Here is a 21126-nt window from a genome sequence, read left to right as displayed (position 1 = left end):
TTTTTCATTTTGTTTCTTTTTTAGATAATCTTTTTCTCATCCCCAAAGTAATGTAAACACTTATTTGGAGGAGTTACAGCAAAGCATCAAGAGTAAATAAACTGTCAACATTTGAATCAAGAAATAAAGAAAACATTCATAATCCCATATGGAAAGAAAACAATTGCTGCGGCTCCTGGGTGGCTCAGTTGGTTAAGCATCTGACTCTTGATTTTGGTTGACAGTGCAGAGCCTGCTTGGGATTCTCTCTCTCCCTCTTTCTCTGCCCCTTCCAGTCTCTCTCTCTCTCTCTCTCTCTCTCTTGCTCTCACTCTCACTCTCTCCCTCTCAAAATAAAGAAATAATCTTTAAAAAATAAAAAGAAAGATGTAGTCCCTGGGTAGCTATAAGTTGAGTGACTGACTTCGACTCCAGTCATGATCTCAAGGTTCCTAGGTTTGAGCCCCGTGTAGGGCTTTGGGCTGACATTGAGGAGCCTGCTTCCTATTCTCTGTCTCCCTCTCTCTCTGCCCCTCCCCAGCTCTCTCTCTCTCTCTCTCTCTCTCTCTCTCACTCTCTCTCTCTCTCTCAAAAATGAATAAATATTTTTCTTTAATTTTAAAACAAAGAAAGAAAACAATTGCTAATCACTTCCGTCCTGGTGCTCATGGGCAGTTAGTTTGGAAACTGCTGGGGAAAGGATGTGTTTATTAGGCTGAAGAACTGAGCTGAACAGCAAATAATGTGTCTCGTTATTAAAAATCAAACCTTACCACATATGTTGTAAATTCCTCTTATCTGAATTGTCTAATAATGTATGCCATTAGACAGTCTACAAAATTTCCCAAACAAATTAATCACATGTGGCGTTCATAATTTCTCATAATAGAAGAACCCAGGTAGATAAATCACTACAAATTGCTTGTTTTTAAGCTACATTCCATTTTATAAAAATTAAAAGATCTACTATTACAAAAATATTCAAAGCAAATATGGATCTAGTATAAGCACCTGGGCTACTATATACATGGCAAATGTGATAATGTTTCTGAGTTGCATTCAAGAGAGAAGTATATCAAAGATCCCATGGCAGTTGATGCAGGTTAAAAAGGATAATGCTAGAAGAATCTTCTAATAATCATTCTTATGTAGTGATAAAAGTAAGGTAAAAAGAACTCCCCCTCAATAGGGAAAAAAATTGTTTGTAACCCTATAGAATGATACCTTATCATGTAAGAGCTCCCCTATTGATAGAAGTATTGTCATCCAAGGAAAAAGGTTCTTACAACTAATAAACTTATTTTCCTTTAGCATAACTAAAACTTCCTCGACCTACTCATATAGATGACATTACACTTCTAACTGTAATTCAAATTTCACTGGTTCTTACCCTTACCCGGTAATATGAGAATTTCAGCAATTTGAAACTGTCTCATCCCCATTCCCTCCCCCAGCTCAATTATTCTGTCAGTGACCAGAGACATCACAATTATTATACAGTTCCTGCTAGGTGCTGCCATTACTCTCCCAAGCTGTGCCCCAATTCTGCAAAGGCACTTCCAGAGACACCAGGAAGACCTTGTGCTCGATCACGGAAGAACTCCTCTCTGACCTCTGTTTTCCACTCTGCTAAGATCTCAAAACTTTGATGGTTATGCATCAAAAGTTTTGAGAGGGTTAGTTATAACTCTTCTGTGCTTTATAGGACTCAATTGGGGATGAGTCAGAAAACAAATCTAAATGATAGAAACTACAATATCTCAGTTAACTATTGTGATACCTCTTAATCACCCACAATTTTCCCTATGTATGTCCAGTTGAATAGGCAGATAATATATAAATATACATGATATTATATATGATATATGTTATGTATGTGTGTATGAGACATGGTATTTCATGAAACTACTATAGCAGAATGTTTTTAATTAACAAATTTGTATTGATATCCAAAAGCTCATACAAGTAGAAAGGGAAACCTTCTCACTTAGGCAGAAATGTACACACCTGCACACACACACACACACACACACACACACACACACACACACTTGTCAGACACATGTTCTTATAAAAAGACTCCGTTGTCACTTGTATTCCATAAGTTGCTAGAAATTGCTATGACTTTCAACCCACAATTTCCCCTCAAACCAATGTCTGAAGGCATTGGCATTTAGACTTATGTGTCCTAAGCTTGTGCATTCATGTTACATGGAACAGGAAATGATTGATTAACAATACCCTGAGCTACTGTGGCCAGGACTTACACAGAAAGAGTGATGTCAGCCATGTGTTAGTTCAAAGAGAAATTCTTTTGCTCTTCAAAGCTAAGTCAGGAGACTCTTCCTGCATGCTGTAGAACACAGTTCTGCTCAACTCCCCAACATGGGCAGAATGCAGAGGCAGTACAAGGGTCACTGAGTGCTTAGATAAAGGGAAAAGACAGCACTCTTGATATGCATAAACAGAGATAAAGTCAACACTGTGAAACATGCAGCAGACATTTTTCAAAGCAAATTGGAGGGAACTAATGTCCTCTAGATTTCCTTGGATAACACTCTGGCATTTAAATTGAACTTTGAATTTTGCACTAAATGGCAATATAATGGCACATTCTCCTGAAAATCCAATAAATTTACAGTAAAGAGATTTTAAAGACATAACCTGATAAACATAGAGGGACAGAAAAGGATACAACAGAAGACAAAGGTGAAAACAGATGGTTGATACAGAATATCTAAGAAAACCAAACCTTAATTCAGCAAGTGAAAAAGTTTACACCACAGAATGCTCAAAAATTTCATGTATCAATAGCACCAGATACCTCTATATCTGGTTCTCTGGGGAGGCAGAGAAGCAAAATATCAGGAGGATTAAGTGAAAGTTGTTTGAGTAGCATTCAGATTGCCATTTCATACTCTTAGATGAGACCCCCCCCCAATTCCTTCACCCCCACTATTTTTTCTGGAAATATATTCATTAGAGAAGATATAATGAAGAGTTTCTGTGGTAAATTATGCTAGATACAGTTGAGGATCTGCATTCTATACCAAAAATAGAACTAGCGAACATATGACATTTGACCCTATATCCTTTCTACAACTTGACTCTGAAAGGTCTGATATTTAAACAGTCTCTACATAGAATATTGGGAAATTCTTCTCTGGGAAATCTGATAAACTCAAAAGAAAAGACCTAAAAAGGCATATATGGAGAATTTCCAACAAACTTTTCATCTATATTTCTTAGAAGTAGGTTTCTCAATAATGGCTATTATCTGAAAACTAAAAGATAACAAGTGTTGGCAAGGATGTGGATAAATTGGAATCCTGTGTGTTCTATTGGTGGGAATGTAAACTGGCGCAGCCATTATGGAAAACAGTATGGTGTTTCCTCAAAAAATTAAAAATAGTAGGTGGAACTGGAGTGTATTATGCTAAGAGAAATAAGTCAATCAGAGAAACACAGATAACACATGATTTCACTCATATGTTTCATTCATGTTTCACTTCTTAACATAAGACTATGGGGGAAGGGAAAGAAAAAAAATAGTTCCAAACAGAGAGGGAGGCAAACCATAAGAGAATTTTAAATACAGAGAACAAACTGAGGGTGGATGGGGGTGGAAGGGTGGTGGAGTGGGGAAAATGGATGATGGGCATTGAGGAGAGCACTTGTTGGAATGAGCACTGGGTGTTGTATGTAAGCTATGAATCACGGTAATCTATTCCTGAAGCCAAGAGCACACTGTCTACACTGTATATTAGCTAACTTGACAATAAATTATATTAAAAAATTAGAAATAGATTTGCCATGTGACGTGGCAATCCTACTTCTCAGTATTTATTTATCCAAACAATAGTATTCCATTGTATGTGGATGGACTACATTTTGTTTCACTTATTAAGGAAAAAAAAAATAGCAAAATATTAGCAAAATACTTAGACATTAAGGAACACTATCTTTTTTTTTAAAGGAACACTAGCTTAGAAACCAACCTTAAAAAGAAAAAACATCAAACTGATATTATGATTTATCTATAAAGAGAATAGGCCACTCAAGAAATAGAAACCCAAACAACTAATAATAAAAATAGGGCAAGATGCTCCACATTGGTATTATTCAGGGAAATGCAAATTAAAGCAACATATGTATATCATATTTCAGTTATCAATTTAGAAAAATGGAAGTACAATTGCATTTAATGCTGACAAATGTGTGGGATGAAAATTGCTTTCTCATACCTCACTGGTGGGACTCCAAAGTGATACACTTTTTTTGGAGAATATGTATTATCTTTTAATCAAACAACTCAGAAATAAAAATACATGCTTAAGAATATATCTACAAGCATATTTGCAGAACTAGTTCTGTGGTGAAAAAAAAATCTTGAAAGCCTAACGATTAAAGAATAATTATTATAAATTGTATCACAGTCATTCTAGGCAATATTATGGGCTTATAACAAGATAATTTTGGAAGAAGAACTTTATTTTGTATTTAGAGTAATATAAATATCAAGGCTGATTCAGAGCAAAGAATATTACCAGAGTCAAGGGAGTCATTTCAGAATCCTAAGAGATCGATTTATCAGTAGTATATAATATTTGCATACATTTATATGCCTAATAATAATGCTTCAAAATACATGAAGCAAAAACTGTTAAAGCTTCAAGGAAAAATAGATTACTCCATAACTGTAGTCAGAGATGTCAATACTACTTTCTCAATAATTGAAATAAGTAGACAGAAAATCAATAAGTTACAGAAGACTTGAACAATATTAATAATGAACCTAACTTAGTGATGTCTATAGAATATTCCACCCAACAATGGCAGAATACATCTTTTTTTTTCAAGTGTGTATGGAACATTTACCAAGATAGACCATATTCTAGGCCATAAATTTGTCTAAAAAATGTAAAGAGATTCAAATTATGCAAATGTTATCTAATAACAATGGAATTACATTAAAATCAATAGCACAAATATGTCTGGAAAATCCCCAAATATTTGAAAACTAAATAATATACTTAGAAATAACCCTTGGGTAGAGGAGATATCAAAGCTAAAATAGAAAGTATGTTGGGGAGCCTGGGTGGCTCACTCGGTTAAGCGTCCGACTTCAGCCAGGTCACGATCTCGCGGTCCCTGAGTTCGAGCCCCGCGTCAGGCTCTGGGCTGATGGCTCAGAGCCTGGAGCCTGTTTCTGATTCTGTGTCTCCCTCTCTCTCTGCCCCTCCCCCGTTCATGCTCTGTCTCTCTCTGTCCCAAAAATAAATAAACGTTTGAAAAAAAAAAAAAGAAAGTTGAACTGAATGAGAATGAAAGCACAATATATCAACATATGTGAAATGCTACTAAAGCAGTACTTGGGGAGGGGGAATTTGTAGCACAAAATGATATACTAGAGAAGAAGGAAGATCACATATCAGTGACCACAGCAACCACTTTAGGAAAGTAGAAAATAAAGAGCAAATATCCAAAATAAGAAGAATAGAAATAATGAACATTAAAGCAGAAATCAGTGAAATAGTAAACAGCAAAACAATATAGAAAGCAATGATTTGAACCAGTTTTGAACCAAAAACTGGTTCTTTGAGAAGATAAATGTAATGGATAAACTATTCATTCAACAGATTTGTCAGGAATAAAAGGACACAAATTAGCAATACCAGAAATGGAAGACTCCTTATTACTTCAGAATCCACAGGGATTAAAGTGATAAAAGAAATATTATGAACATCTTTATGTCAATAAATTTGACACTTCAGATGAAATGGAACAATTCCTTAAAAGAAAAAAATTACCAAAGCTAACTGAAGAAGAAATAGACAAACTGACCAGAGCTATATCAAATAAATAAATGCAAAGTGAAACCATAGTGAGACCCTACTGCACAGCTACTAAAAAGTCCGGCTCTATCAATTGTCATGCGGATATGGAACAACAGGAACTTTCATACACCGCTCTTAGAAGAAAACAATATACCCACTTTGAAAAACAATATGGCAGTTTCTTTAAAAAGTTCAAAAACATACCTAACCTTATGATTAAGTCATTTAGGTATTCATCCTAGAAGAGAAATGAAAGCATCATGTGGCCATATAAAGTCTTTTCCATGAATGTTCATGGCAGCTTTATTTTTGATAGTCAAAAACTGGAAACAATTTAAACCATCTATCAACATTTGAATAAGCAAAGAATAACAAATTGTAGTAATTTCATATAATAGATTGCTACTCAGCATTAAAGTGAATAAACTATTCATACGCAATGCAACATGATACACCTTGAAATAATTATGCTGAGTGAAAGATGCCAGACAAAACATTCTATTAATTTCTGGGAAATGGAAGTGAATATAGTGATAGAAAGCAAATTCACGATAAGCCAGGGAAAGGAGTGGAGAGGAGGATTGGGGAAAAATTACCAAGGAACAGGAGGAAATTTTTAGGGGTTAGGGATGAGTTCATTACCTTGATTGTGAATTGCACAGATATATACATATGTCAAAACTGACCACTCTGTACCCTTCGAAAACATGCAGTTCATTGTGTATTAATTTTATCTTGAAAGCTGGGTGTATGTGTGTGCCTATGTGTGTCTGTGTGTGAGTAACTCATGGAGCTGTCATAGTTGTCATATATATATATGGCATATATACACATAAATGTCATACACCCATTAATGTACATATATTCCTATGTGACATACATATATGACTTATGGCATGTGATATATATGTCACATATATATGACAACTGTGCCACAGCTCTATGACTGTGACAGAAAGATCATAGTTAGGAGTATGATGTCAGGAGATAATCCTTGTCATCATCTTTGGAGGTCTTCCTAGAAAAAATACTTTCCTCTTCAAAGATTTGTTTTCCCCCCTGGAAACTGATATCCAACAGCAAAAGCCAGACTTCAAGCTAGCAGATGTGGAGAATAACTCTATATGTGATAGCAAAGCAGGTATTCTCCCCTCTTGATAGGATTTGGAAATAACTAAATCAAACATCAGAGTCACATACAGGGTTTTCAACTGTGTTGAATTGAAATCATTTAAATGACAAAATTCCAAATGTGGCCAGGTTATTATAATACTGCAATTTTGTGCCAAAAACCCTATTTTAGGTTTTAGTCATTATAGAATAATATGAATACATTATTTCCATAAAGTCAAAGCCCCAGAAGACAAAAAAAAAAAGCCCTCATGATTTGCTCATAAAGAAATCAATGGCAATAACAATTATGTCTAATTTACATGGTCAAACATTAATTATGGGCTCAGTAATATTTTATTTTCATAATCTTAGAAGCTAAATTGCTAGTCAATATGTGAGAAGACATTTTTTAAAAACTTATTCTTGCGCCTGGGTGGCGCAGTCGGTTAAGCGTCCGACTTCAGCCAGGTCACGATCTCGCGGTCCGTGAGTTCCAGCCCCGCGTCGGGCTCTGGGCTGATGGCTCAGAGCCTGGAGCCTGTTTCCGATTCTGTGTCTCCCTCTCTCTCTGCCCCTCCCCCGTTCGTGCTCTGTCTCTCTCTGTCCCCAAAATAAATAAACGTTGAAAAAAAAAATTAAAAAAAAAAAACAAAAAAAACTTATTCTTAGTAAGGGGAGCCTTGGGTGACTCAGTTGGTTAAATGTCTGACTCTTGATCTTAGCTCAGGTCATGATCTTGAAGTTCTGAGATTGAGCAGTGCATTAGGCTCCATGCTGACAACATGGAACCTGCTTGGGATTTTCTGTCTCTTCTTTGTGCCTTGCCCCTCAACTCCTAACCCCACTCATGCTCTCTCTCTCCCTTTCTCTCTCTCTTTCAAAATAAATAAACTTTAAAAATTCTATTATAAATGCTGCTTATAATTTTTGTTGCAAGAATAATTGTTTTAAAAATTTTTATGTATTTATTCTGAGAGAGAGCACCAGCGCAAGCAGTAAAGGGGCAGAGAGAGAGGGAGAAAAAGCATCCCAAGCAGGCTCTGTGCTGTCCTCACTGAGCCCCTGATTTAGAGCTCAAGGCAGGACTCAATCTCACAAACTGTGATATCATGATCTGAGCAGAAATCAAGAGTCGGAAGCTTAATCTACTGAGCCACCTAGGCATCCCTGTTATAAGCATGATTTTTAAAATAAATCAACAGGGGCGCCTGGGTGGCGCAGTCGGTTAAGCGTCCGACTTCAGCCAGGTCACGATCTCGCGGTCCGGGAGTTCGAGCCCCGAGTCAGGCTCTGGGCTGATGGCTCAGAGCCTGGAGCCTGTTTCTGATTCTGTGTCTCCCTCTCTCTCTGCCCCTCCCCCGTTCATGCTCTGTCTCTCTCTGTCCCAAAAATAAATAAACGTTGAAAAAAAAAATTTAAAAAAAAAAAAATTAAAAAAATAAAAAAAAAAATAAAATAAATCAACACTGTAGGGTGATCTTGGGTCACAAGGTATGTGTTGGCTCATTCACCTAGGCCATATACTACTGGTGCCTTGGATTCTGAATAGCACAAGCAAAAGGGGCTTGGAACAGGCTGACTGTATGCCTCCTTTATTACCCTCCTGGAGGGTAATAAATTTTGGAGATTTGGGCCCAGAGAGGACCAGGGCAGTGCTCAAGTTGACAAAGCAATTAATAGTGCAGCTAGGAGTCTAACTCTTATCACCTGCCTTTCCCACTGTTACCTCCCGGGATGGGTAAGTTCAGGAGTGAGAGCAGTTATCCTGGGGAAAGCAAGGAGCAGCCTAGGGTCAGGGCCCAGGGGCAGTGTGATATTGTGATTTATAATAAGGAACATATATTTGGTCTTTGCAGTACTCCTAAAAAGCTTGGAATTTTCTAAGTGATGAGACCCACAAAAAGTGCCTTTTGTTATGTTAATGCAGTGCCTTTGGGAAGCCTCTAAGGGTGGGCGCTGGTCACCAAGGAAACCAACCCTGTGCTTGGAAGGCTGGATCTTTCCATTCCACCCCCTGAGTCCAGGGAGGGAGAGGCTAAAGGTTGAATAAATCAACAGTGACCAATGATTTAATCAATCATGCCTATGAAATGAAGCCTCCATAAAACCCAGAAGGATGGGGTTTGGAGAGCTTCTGGGTTGGTGAACACATGGAGATGCGAGAGAGTGGTGCTTTTGTCGAGTGCATGGAAGTTCCACTCCCCTTCCGCATACCTATCCTATGCACCTCTCCATCTAGCTGTTCCCGAGTTATAAGCTTTTATAATAAACTGGTAATTCAGTCAGTAAACAGGTTTCCTGAGTTCTGTGAGCCACTTGAGCAAATTAATCAAAATCAACGAGGGGTGGATCACAGAAACCTCTGATCATACAGTCAGAAGAAGCACGGGTGGCAACATGGATTTGTATCCGAAGTGGGGAGACTTGTGAGACTTGCCAACCTAAATAAGGAGGTTAATTGAGTAAAGCTAAAAAAAAAAAAAAAAAAAAAAAAAAAAAAGAAAAGAATTTATTCAGGAATAGCAGAGGAATTGCAATTTGGGACACGCAAACTGCAGCAAGCTACAAGCAAGTCTGCTATGGGTTTGGGATGGGTTGTATTTATGGGCAGGGAATATAAAGAGGGCAGTTTAGTTACAGTCTGATAAGATGAAAAACAAATAAAGACCAGACCTAACAAGACAAAGCATGTGCACAAGGCTCACTTTTCAAGTAGAAACAGCATGTGCATCTTGGCCCCAGCAGCATCTTGGCTTTACCTGAGAAAGGGGCAGCTGTACCTGTGAAGGACACTTCATTCCCCGCTCCACTGCCTGAAGCAGAGCTGTCTGCTCAATGAGTCCTCCCGTCAGGTCACAGAGATTCTCCCAGAAGGGCCCGCCTTACTGACGCTCTGCTAAACTGAACTCTGATGGTGTGCGCAGGGCTCCTGCAGGTTCGGCCTCAGCACCAGCTGTGCTGAACTGAAAAGGACTGTGTTTACTCTACTGCGTGGGCAGATCTCAAACTGTTCTCCTAACTTAGACAAATATTCCTCTTGATGAACTTTGTTATGTTTTCCCTGACTCTCGAGTCGTTGCAAAAGGCCTAGAGGTTTGGTCAGCCACATGGAAAGCTATGGACTATTAGATTAAAGATACCTTTCTTTGGGGCCGTGGAGTGTGAAAATGAGGCTACTTACCAAACTATCTGAGCCACTTGTCCAGATGGCCATGATAAACGCTTATTCTCTGACGAGGCCAGCTAGAATCACACTGCTGATTGAGCCTGCCATTGCACAGATTGCCACAGTCACTGTATAGATTCATCACCATTACAGGAAATGGCAATCTATCCAACATCATAGGCTGGGCACAGGGTAAAGGACTCTGTATTCCTGATGCAAAGGCTCCCACTAGATGCCAGACTCTTACCAAAAGTTGGCCTGTTGTCTCAAGGGGGGGGGGAGGAACCAAATTAAGGGACTTGGCCCCCACTCAGTGCTTACAGATTGATTAGCTCCTGACACTCCTTAAAAAAAAAACAAAAAAACAAAACCCACAAAAAGTAAACAATGTTTATCCATTTTGAGAGAGACAGACAGAAAGAGTGTGAGAGGGGGAGGGACAGAGAGAGGAGAAAGAGAATTCCAGACAGGCTCCACGCTATCAGAGCAGAGCCCAATGTGGGGCTCAATCTCATGAATCATAAGATCATGACCTGAGCCAAAATCAAGAGTCATATGCTCAACTGACTGAGCCACCCTGGTGCCTCTAGCCCCTGATACTCTTATCGAGGCCATTACCATTGAGGGTAATGGTCCCTCAGTACCTTGGGCTCATTTTTAGGTTATGCAATTGCTGTCCCAATCCAGATAGCTGACTCCAGTCATACTATTGGGGCACCTGAAATTAATCTTTATTATGTGTTTGACTTTCTGAATCATTTGTAGTCTGACATTGGTGCTCCTTTTATCACAAAAGTCTTTCAACAATTTTGACAATGTCCTGATAGGTATTTGATGGATCGTCCACACTGCCTACCATCCTTACCATCTAGGCATCTAGTATTTTTGAGCATTGGAAAGGTATCCTAAAAATCAACTCAAAAAGATTTTTTATTCCACTTGCCTCACTCCCTCCTAATCCACACACCCAAGTAAGGGAGGTTGCTCATTCAAAGAGCACCTAACGATCAGGATGAAAAAGGTGGGGTGGGGGGGATATGTTGAAAATTTGGTATTCCAACTTGACCAATCCTGAGTCTTGTGGTCCTTTCTTTTCCTTAACAGTAATCCCAGGCTTGATGAGTTAGTATGTTCTCTGAGTGGCAACTGAACCAAAAGGGGTTTAGGGGATTCAAACGTCATTCTGGCCCAGCCACCTGAGTTCTCTGGTTGAATACGCATGGCATTAGAATGTAAGAATAAAGACTCTTTGATATATTTTACAACAAACTCCCTACAGTAGTCTACCTTGTCAAAATAGGGGATACACTAAGTCTCTGAAGATTTCTTAGAATGTCCTTATCCCTCTTGCACCTTCTGGATGAAAGGTTTAGATGACAGCAGAGGATAGTTGGGAAAAGGTGACATTATAAGTACTGTAATAGGACATACAGGTTTTGTAGTAGTGGAGAGAGAGCAACAATACTGACACCTTAGAAGAAATACATACCTTAGACTCAGGAGGTGCAAGAGAGGGAGGGATCTTAATGACTTTTACATTTCAGAATTGCCCCGGAAGCCTTCTCTGTGAAAGAAAAGTCCTGCCATAATGCTCCCAGATGGTTGCAGGCACCTCGAATTTACTTGGCTGCTGAATTTTCTATCCCCTATGAGAGAGCCCAGACAATGATTTGATCACCATTCGTCTTAACCAGCCAAGAAGTCTGTTGGAAATAGAAGAGGAAGGCCCCATTTCTCACATCTAATAAGACACTTGTCAATACTTCTGGATGTCTTTCCCACCCTTATTCTCATAGCTGTTGCTTTGATGCTCCACTGGACAGACAAATATCCCCCAGCTGGTGGCATGTGAGAACCAGACAGATCAGCCAAACTGCCTTCAGGCAATCTTTCTAAAAACAAGAATTAGATTCAACTATTCAGACTGAACAGGGAACTATACCAGCTGTCTGAGAGATGCTGTTAGAGACACTGTAAACTTTTGTCTCCTGACCAATATAGGTCCCACTTGGGGGATTCTTTTCCTTAATTATTATTATTATTTCTTTTAAGTTAATTTTTAAATTTTTATTTATTTTTAAAATTCAAGTATAACTAACATAGTGTTATATTAGTTTCAGGTGTACAATATAATGATCCAAGAATTCTATATATTACTCAGTGCTCATCATGGTAAATGTACTCTTAATCCCCTTTACCTATCTCACCCATCCCCCACCTACCTCCCTTCTGGCAACCTCTAGTTTGTTCTCTATAGTTAAGAGCCTGTTTTTGGTTGTCTCTTTTTTCTTTGTTCATTGGTTTTGTTCTTAAATTCCACATATGTGTGAAATCATATGGTATTTGTCTTTCTCAGACTGACTTATTTCACTTAGCATTATACCCTCTAGGTCCATTTATGTTGTCTCAAATGGCAAGATTTCTTTCTTTTTTTATGGCTGAGTGATATTCCATTTTATATATGTACTACTTCTTTATCCATTCATCTATCAATGGACATTTGGGTTGCTTCCATAATTTGGCTATTGTAAATAATGCTACAATAAACATAGGGGTGCATGCATCTTTTCAAATTAGTCTTTTTATTTTCTTTGGATAAATACCCAGTAGTGTCATTATTGGATCATATGGAATTCTACCTTTAATTTTTTGAGGAATGTCCATACTGTTTTCCATAGTGACTATACTACCTTGCATTCCCACCAACAGTGCATGACAGTTGTTGTTGTTTTTCCACATCATTGCCATACCTGTTATTTTTGTTTGTTTGTTTGTTTGTTTGACTCTAGCCATTTTGACAAGTGTGAGGTGATATCTCAATACGGTTTTGATTTGCATTTCTCTGATGATTAGTGATGTTGAACATCTTTTCATATGTCTGTTGCCATCTGTATGTTTTCTTTGGAAAAATGTCTATTCATGTCTTATGCCCATTTTTAATTGGATTATTTGTGGTTTTTGTGTTAGAGTTGTATAAGTCCTTTACATATTTTGGATATTAACCCCTTATTGGATATGTCATTTGCAAGTATCTTCTCCCATCTGGTAGGCTGTCTTTTTGTTTTGTTGATGGTTTCCTTCACTGTCCAAAAGCCTTTTATTTTGGTGTACTCTCAATAGCTTAATCTTTTTGTTTCCACTTGGGGAATTGATACAAGTGTAAACAATACTTTAGTCTGGATGGATCTTTCATACAGAAGCCACCATTAACTTTCCTCACTCCTACAAGTATTTGAGGAAGCTCAACCAATAATTGTTATAGCCCACAGATGATGTGGAGATCTCTTCAGAATAGCTACTCTCAATTCCCTATGGGAACTTCCCAGAAAGAGAGCTGACTCATGATTTATAAGTACTAAGTGGGCAGCTTTACCTAGAATGAGAGGTAAATATGATACAGAAAATAGGATACAAATTTGTAAAATTAAACTACTGTGTGTAGGATTGTTTATATCTCCTCATAAACTCTTCGTAATGCAAGTCACCATTAATTGTGTCCCATTCATGAATATGGGCTTGGCACTCAGTCTCTCTGAAACACATGGTTCCAAATTCTACATGTGCCACTTAGGAATGGAGTGACCTTGAGAAAATTAGGACACTTCAGGGTTTTGGATTCATTTTATCTCTGAAAATATGGATGATATGACCAAAATTGACAAATTACATAAATTTGTCTGGCACAGTTACTGCCATATAATAGAGGTTCAGACAAATGAAGGTTCTCTTCTTTTTCTTGTTTCATGTAAAACCTTTAATGATAAAATTAAAATTTTTTATTACTTTTCTTCAGTCATTTATTATTTGAGACTTTAAGTAACTGACTGTCTTTAAGGAAAAAAAACGATTTGCCTATACTATATGAAGTGCTGAAAATAAATTGGACTTCAGAATCTATAAATCTAGATATAAATTGAGATGCTATCAGTCTTTATCAGTGTAAGCTTCAGAAAGTCACTTTAAATTCCTGGACCTAAAAAATTAGAGATTTAAACTAAATTATCACTACTGTGCTACAAATTTATAAGAGAATAATGTCTTTTTGAATACTGTGTGAAATTACTAAAATATCTTTTAAGACCATTGAAACTTATTTTTTAAGGATTTGGAAGGGTCATCTTTTAAAAATGCATTCCATATGTTCTACCTTCTTTAAAAAAGTATTCAGAATACATTTAACCATGTATTGATAAATCTTGATTTATCAAGATTACTATTAAGATTATTAAATATCACAATGTGCTGTTACACTGAACAGTAAAAATATTCATGCCTCATGATTTTTTAGATTTAGAGCTTCAGATATATGGCAATACCCTTCCAAAATCTGAAAAACATAAACTCTCATCTTTAAAAACAAAGTCAGAAAAATAGTCAAATTTTATTTTTCCTTTCAAGTGAAAAATAAATAAGACAGGCTATGTGTTTATCCTAGGTAAAGACTCTATCTGAATATATGGTTGACCCTTGAACAACACAAGGGTTAGGGGCACTGACCCCTACACAGTCAAAAACTATGTATAATTTTTAGCTCCCCCCAAAACTTAACTATTAATAGCCTACTGTTGACTAGAAGTCTTATTGATAACATAAACAGTCAATTAATATACATATTGTGTGTTGTATGTATTTTATACTGTATTCATACAATAAAGTAAGCTAGAGAAAAGAAAATGTAATTTTAAAAAGCACAAGAAAGGGAAAATGCATTTACAGTACCATGTTGGATTTATCAAAAAAAAAATCCACATTAAGTGGAATTGCACAGTTCAAACCTGTATTGTTCAAGGGTTAACAATATCAGTAAGATTTCCTGCATTATTGGGGATCCTGGGTGGCTCAGTTGGGTAAGCATCTGACTCCTGATTTCGGGTCAGGTCATGATCTCATGGTTCATGGGATCGAGCCCCATGTTGGGATCTGCACTGACAACGTGGAGCCTGTTTGGGATTCTCTTTCTCCCTCTCTCTTTGCCCCTCCCCCACTCTCTCTCTCTTTCAAAATAAACATTAAAAAAAAAGATTTCCCACATTATTAAATTTATTCATAGAAACAATTTGCATCCCAACTCATTATTAAGCACTATCCTTGGTGTTTTAAAGTATCTTCAGAAAACAACAATGGGATTCCTGGTGACAGAGCTCTATAACATCAGCACTAGATGAGATTCTGGACAGTGTTAGGTCCCTGACGGCGAAGTGAATGTGGTCTAAGCATTACTGCAGCTCACTGCCAGTTCAGGCTCCATACATAGATTTTCAAAAATTAATTCCTTCAATTGAAGGGTATTCTGCCAGTTCTTTTTAGACACATGGCCAAAGAATGAAATTAGCATCTAGGGGCTGTGTTGGAGCTTTGAATGGGGGGTTGGTGAGGAAGAAGAAAAGATGGATATTGTATGCCACATCATTTGAGTCCATTACCTCATTTTTACTTCCTGGTTATTTGGGTTCATTTAGAAGCTAATAATCATGTTTCTTAAAATAGAACATCTAATTGCCATGAGTGTGACATCTGAGAGACTGTCCAGGATGGCAAAACCTTTTTCAGATCACAGTGACCTAAACTCTGCTTTTCTGCCTATATCAGGGTATACTGATAGGATTGAGCCCTGACATGATAAAGGGAAATGGATTTGGTAAAGGGAAAATACAAAGATTTCAATGACACACCCTGGACACATGTTAAGCAGCACAAAGAAAATTAATTTTTAGATGGAAATTTTCAATGTTGAAATTGGAAACTAATACTATTTTATTAAGCATATGTGGCAGAATAAGTGTTTATTGATAATCTCTATGTAGTATCTTTTCTTATGGAGCTGAAAGCATTTTTTCACGCACACCTCCTTAGTCAGTCAGTCACTATGGGAATCACCTATTTTAGTGGTTTATTTGGTCCTCATTAATAAAAACTATAATTGTATCTTCCTAACTCCCTAACTGTATGAAACAGAAAATTTTATTCATCTAAAGTGGTGAAATTATGTGTCACTCTTTCATTAAAGAGTACATAATTTAATTCTAGAACCTCAAATTATTTGAATCATTTTGCTGAAAGATGTCCACTTAAAATAACAAAGCAGGCATGTAATCAAAAGCATTTCTTTAATGGATCACTTCTTTGTTTTTATTTGTGAACGCTCACTAAAGGACACTTGGAGAGTGGGCTACAAGCCAGTTGTATTGGTAGTGGTGGCTTTGTTTGTTTTGCATAGAAATTACATTTTAGTAAGCAGCAGACCATCAATAAGAATTTGAAGGAAGTGCTCTAGACTTCCTAATATAATATTTCCAAACGTCTCAAATACCCTGGAAAATAGGTACATTACTTTCTCTAGGAAAAATTCTAAAGTCTTATTTTCTTAATATAAATAGTAAAAGAGTTTCTGTGAATTGAGAAAGTTATTGATAAGGCATTTATTACATTTCTTCCCTTTAAACTCTAACTACTACTTACAATCCTGGCTACTTTCTCCACCTGTGACTCCCAAGATATTTCTATGAACTTTCCTCCTTTTATAATTTACTTTCTCTGCATAAAGTTTACTTACTGCCTTCACTATTCCTTCAGAGAGCCTTGTTTGTCGAGTACAAATATGAGAGACAGTTCTAAGGAAGAGTGAATGGGACCTAATGACTTATTTGGTATTGGGGGCAAGGGAGATGACAGTATTAAGATAAGAAGAATGAGGGGACTTTGGTTACCAGCAGAAATGGAGGTAGTATATTTATTTATTTCTACAAGTAAGGATCATCTGCTGCACAATTTCTGAAGAGTTTGCTGCACAAACTGAAAAGTTTGTTGCCAGCTTGAGTTCTGGAACATTTATTGGGGTTTCTGTTGTTCTTCCCCAACAATAGAGAAACTGAAAGTGATAAATCAGCACTTTCTTAATGACCCATTCCAAGTTCCATCTATTTTAGAGTACTTTCTTCATTATTTTCCAAGATAGTTTAGATGTTTTTCTGTTCGTGCTACCTCACCTAAAGGTAGATTTTTCTTAAGATCTTATCTTATATACTTGAAACTGGAAACTTGAAAGCTTTTCACTTGAAAACATATTCTTTTTTGAAATGTGTTTATGCCCAAAGTGTTTAAGGAAATGGCATTTCTTGTTCATGACTCTGATAAACTCTATCCACTATGATGCCAGACATTGTACTAGTATGGGGGGGAGGGGGGGCGCATTCAAACCAACCAACCAAGAAAATCTCTCTGCCTCCAAAAGCTTACAATTTAAACATGCAAAACAATTAATGCCATACAATATGGCAGGTATATGGTAAAGAGGAAGGGAGAAGAATGCAAGGAATCAACAAATTCTACCTAGGAAATGAAGCATCACAAATGGCTTCACAGAGGTGATACATCTACCTACTTTTGAACAAATAATAGGAGTTTGCATTCCATGCAGAGAGAGTAGGTGAGTGTAGGTACAGAAGCAGCAAACAAACTGATGTGCTCAAAGAATGTCAAACAGATCAGCATGTATAAAACAACTGTGCAGACAAGTATTCTATAAGAGATAAAAAAAAATGGATAGGCAGGCAGGATGCCCTTTATAGAAGACATATGACATTTCTAGGGGCTTTGTGATTGTCTCTCCTACACCCACCTACCCCCAATCTCTATTATGTGGAAGCTATGCAGTTTGAATAGGATTTGCACCAGTGCAAGTTCAGAGGTGGGCCATGATCGATCTCAACCATCAAGGTAATTCCACACCCCTTCCACACTGAAAGACACTAACCAAGACCTAATTAAGTCACTGCACTACAATTTCCCAAGGGATTTGTTCAAAGAACGTCCAATCAGCACAAAGCTAAAAGCTTTTTTAATTTTTTTAATGTTTGTGAGAATTGACTGCAACTGCCCTTTCTCTGAAGAAGGAAGCTCCTTGTCCCGTTTGCAGCTAAACAAATGAAGCTAATGAGTGGAAGAGAGGATCAAAAGAAAAGTGGGAAAAAAGTGCATGAGGCACAGCCTTAATTTTAGTGAGATGATCCAGTCAATAAAAGTCAATTGACTTTATCATTGAGACAGAGTTAGTGTTAAATTTCTAATACACCACACTTTAGGAGCCATTAGAACATTTTAGTTAGAGATATAATATCACCAGTTTTATGTTTTAGAGAGACCATTCAAGCCATGTGTGTAGAAAGGATTTGAAAAGCACAAGCCATAACGCTGGCAACCTAACTTGCTAACAGCATGCCCTACCCCTAAGCTCTCCTACAGACACATGCTCTCCAGCCCAGCCTCAGCTTTAGGTTCTCTCCTACAGCAGACCCAGGCAAACCTTGCTAATGCTACCTGCTTCTGTAGATCTTCCCCCTTCAAAATGCCCTTGGCTAGACCTTATCCAAAGTGGTACCACAAGCCTGGCAAGCAGCCCCAACAAGAACTCCTACCATGGGGAAAGGGTAAGATAACCACACACACCAATCTGAAGCCCCAGCAGTGGGCTGGAGGCAGACATCTGGTCTGACTGCAGGCCCTGCCCACTAATGAAAGCATCTCAAAAGACAATCAGGGAAAGTGCCCAGAAGTGTGGTGCTACTGCATGTCTAGCAAATGCCTGGTCTGATTCAACTGAAGCCCAAGGCAGCCCCAGAATGGCCCACTAACAACATGGGGACCAAACTCTGCCCACAACAGACAGAAAGCCATTACAAATGACTGGACTGAAGGCAAAAGCAACTCAGCAACAACAATAGGGCACACACAACACACATAGGAGACACCCCTAAAGCTCCAAGTTCTTGTGAACTGGGGATATGGCACTGCAGGGCACTATAGGTACTCTTTTTCATAAGACCCCCACTTTCAAGAGCAGGAAGTGTAGCTGACTCTCCTAACACATAGTAACAGACACAGAGAGTTAGATAAAATGAGGATACAGAGGAATATGTTCCAAATGAAAGAACAGAACAAAATCATAGCAAGAAAGCTAAATGAAACATAGATAAATAATATGCCTGATAGAGAATTTAAAGTAATTGTCATAAAGATACTTGCTGGATTTGCAAAAAGTGTGGAGGACCTCAGTGAGACTCTCATCAGAGAGATAAAAAAAAACATTAAAAAAACTAATCAGAGATGAAGAACTCAATAACTTAAATTAAAAATACACTAGAGGAGAACAGAAGCAAAAATAAATTATTGGGGTTTCATTGAAATAAAAATATTCTGCACAGAGAAGGAAACAATCAACAAAATTAAAAGGCAACCTTCAGAATGGGGGAAAATATTTGCAAATGACATATCTGATAAAGGGTTAGTATCCAAAATGTATAAATAATTTATCAAACTCAACAGCCAAAAAACAAATAATCCAGTTAAGAAATGGGCAGAAGGAGTGCCTGGGTGGCTCAGTCAATTGAGCATCTGACTCTTGGTTTTGGCTCAAGTCATGATCCCAGGGTCATGATTGAGCCTTGTGTTGGGCTCCATGATGAGTGTGGAGCCTGCTTAAGAGTCTCTCTCTCTCTCCCTCTGCCCTTCTCCCCCACTCTCACTATCTCTACATAAAATAAAAAAAGAAAGAAAGGAAGGAAGGAAGAAAGAAAGAGAAAAAAAAAAGAAAGAAAGAACAAAAGAAGCAGAAGACATGAATAGACACTTTGTCAAAGAAAACATACAGATGACTAACAGACACATGAAAAGATGCTCAACATCACTCATCATCAGGGAAATACAAATCAAAACTACAATGGGATATCACCTCACATCTGTCAGAATGGCTAAAATTAACAACACAGGAAACAACAAATGTTGGCGAGGATTAGGAGAAAGAAAGACCTTCTTACACTGTTGGTGGGAATGCAAACTGGTGCAGCCACTCTGGAAAACAGCATGGACATAGAACTGCCGATGATTCAGCAATTGCACTACTAGGTATTTATCCAAAGGATAAAAAATGATGATTTAAAAGGATACATGCACCCCAATGTTTATAGTAGCATTATCAACAATAGCCAAATTGTGGAAAGAGCCCAAATGCCCATTGACTGATGAATGGATAAAGAAGATGTGGTAGATGGATGGATGGATGGATGGATAGATAAATAGATAGAGATAGAGATACAATAGAATATTACTCAGCCATCAAAAAGAATAAAATCTTGCCATTTTGCAATGGCATGGATAAAACTAGAGTGTATTATGCTATGTGAAATAAGTCAGTCAGACAAAGACAAACACCATATGATTTCACTCATATGTGGAATTTAGGAAACAAAACAAATAAATGTAGGAGGAAAAGAAAGATGCAAACCAGAAAACAGACTCTTAACTATAGAGAACAAACAGAGAATTGCTGGAGGGGAAGTGGGGGGACATGGGTTAAATGGGTGATGGGGATTAAGGAGGGCACTTATTGTGATGAGCATTTGGTGTTGTATGTAAGTGATGAATCACTAACTTCTGCACCTGAAATTAATATCACACTAAATGTTAGCTAACTGGAATTTAAATAAATAATTTAAATAAATAAATAAATAAATAGTAAATATAAACTAAAGTGGCTCTACTGTAATGAGAATGCTATTTTTCTTATTTCAATAAAAGCAACAGATGGATAACAATAAAAAAATACTAGAGAGAATCAATCATAGACTAGAAGAAACAAAAGAATGAATTAGCAACCTGGAGGACAGAATAATGAAAAGCAATCAAGCTGAACATAAGAGGAGAAAAAAGAAAAAAAACTAAAAATGAAAATATATTAAGGGAACTCAGAAACATCATCAAGTGTAATAACATTCACATTATAGGGATCTCAGAAAAAGAGAGAGAAAAGGGGCAGAAAATTTATTTCAAGAAATAATAGCTGGAAACTTCCCAAATCTGGGTAAATAAACAAAAATCCAGATCCAGGAGGCACAGAGAGCCCCCAACAAATCAACCCAGGGAGGTCTATACCAGGACACATAGTAATTAATATGGCAAAAAGTAATGACAAAGAAAGAAATTTTAAAGCAGCAAAAGAACAGAAAATAGTTACATACAAAGGAAACCCCATAAAGC

The sequence above is a fragment of the Lynx rufus genome, unplaced genomic scaffold, assembly GCF_022079265.1.
Source record: "Lynx rufus isolate CCGP_SWC_20201006 ecotype Redwood Valley unplaced genomic scaffold, mLynRuf1.p SCAF_5, whole genome shotgun sequence".
Lineage (NCBI taxonomy): Eukaryota > Metazoa > Chordata > Mammalia > Carnivora > Felidae > Lynx > Lynx rufus.
Note: the sequence above shows the minus strand (reverse complement) of the source record.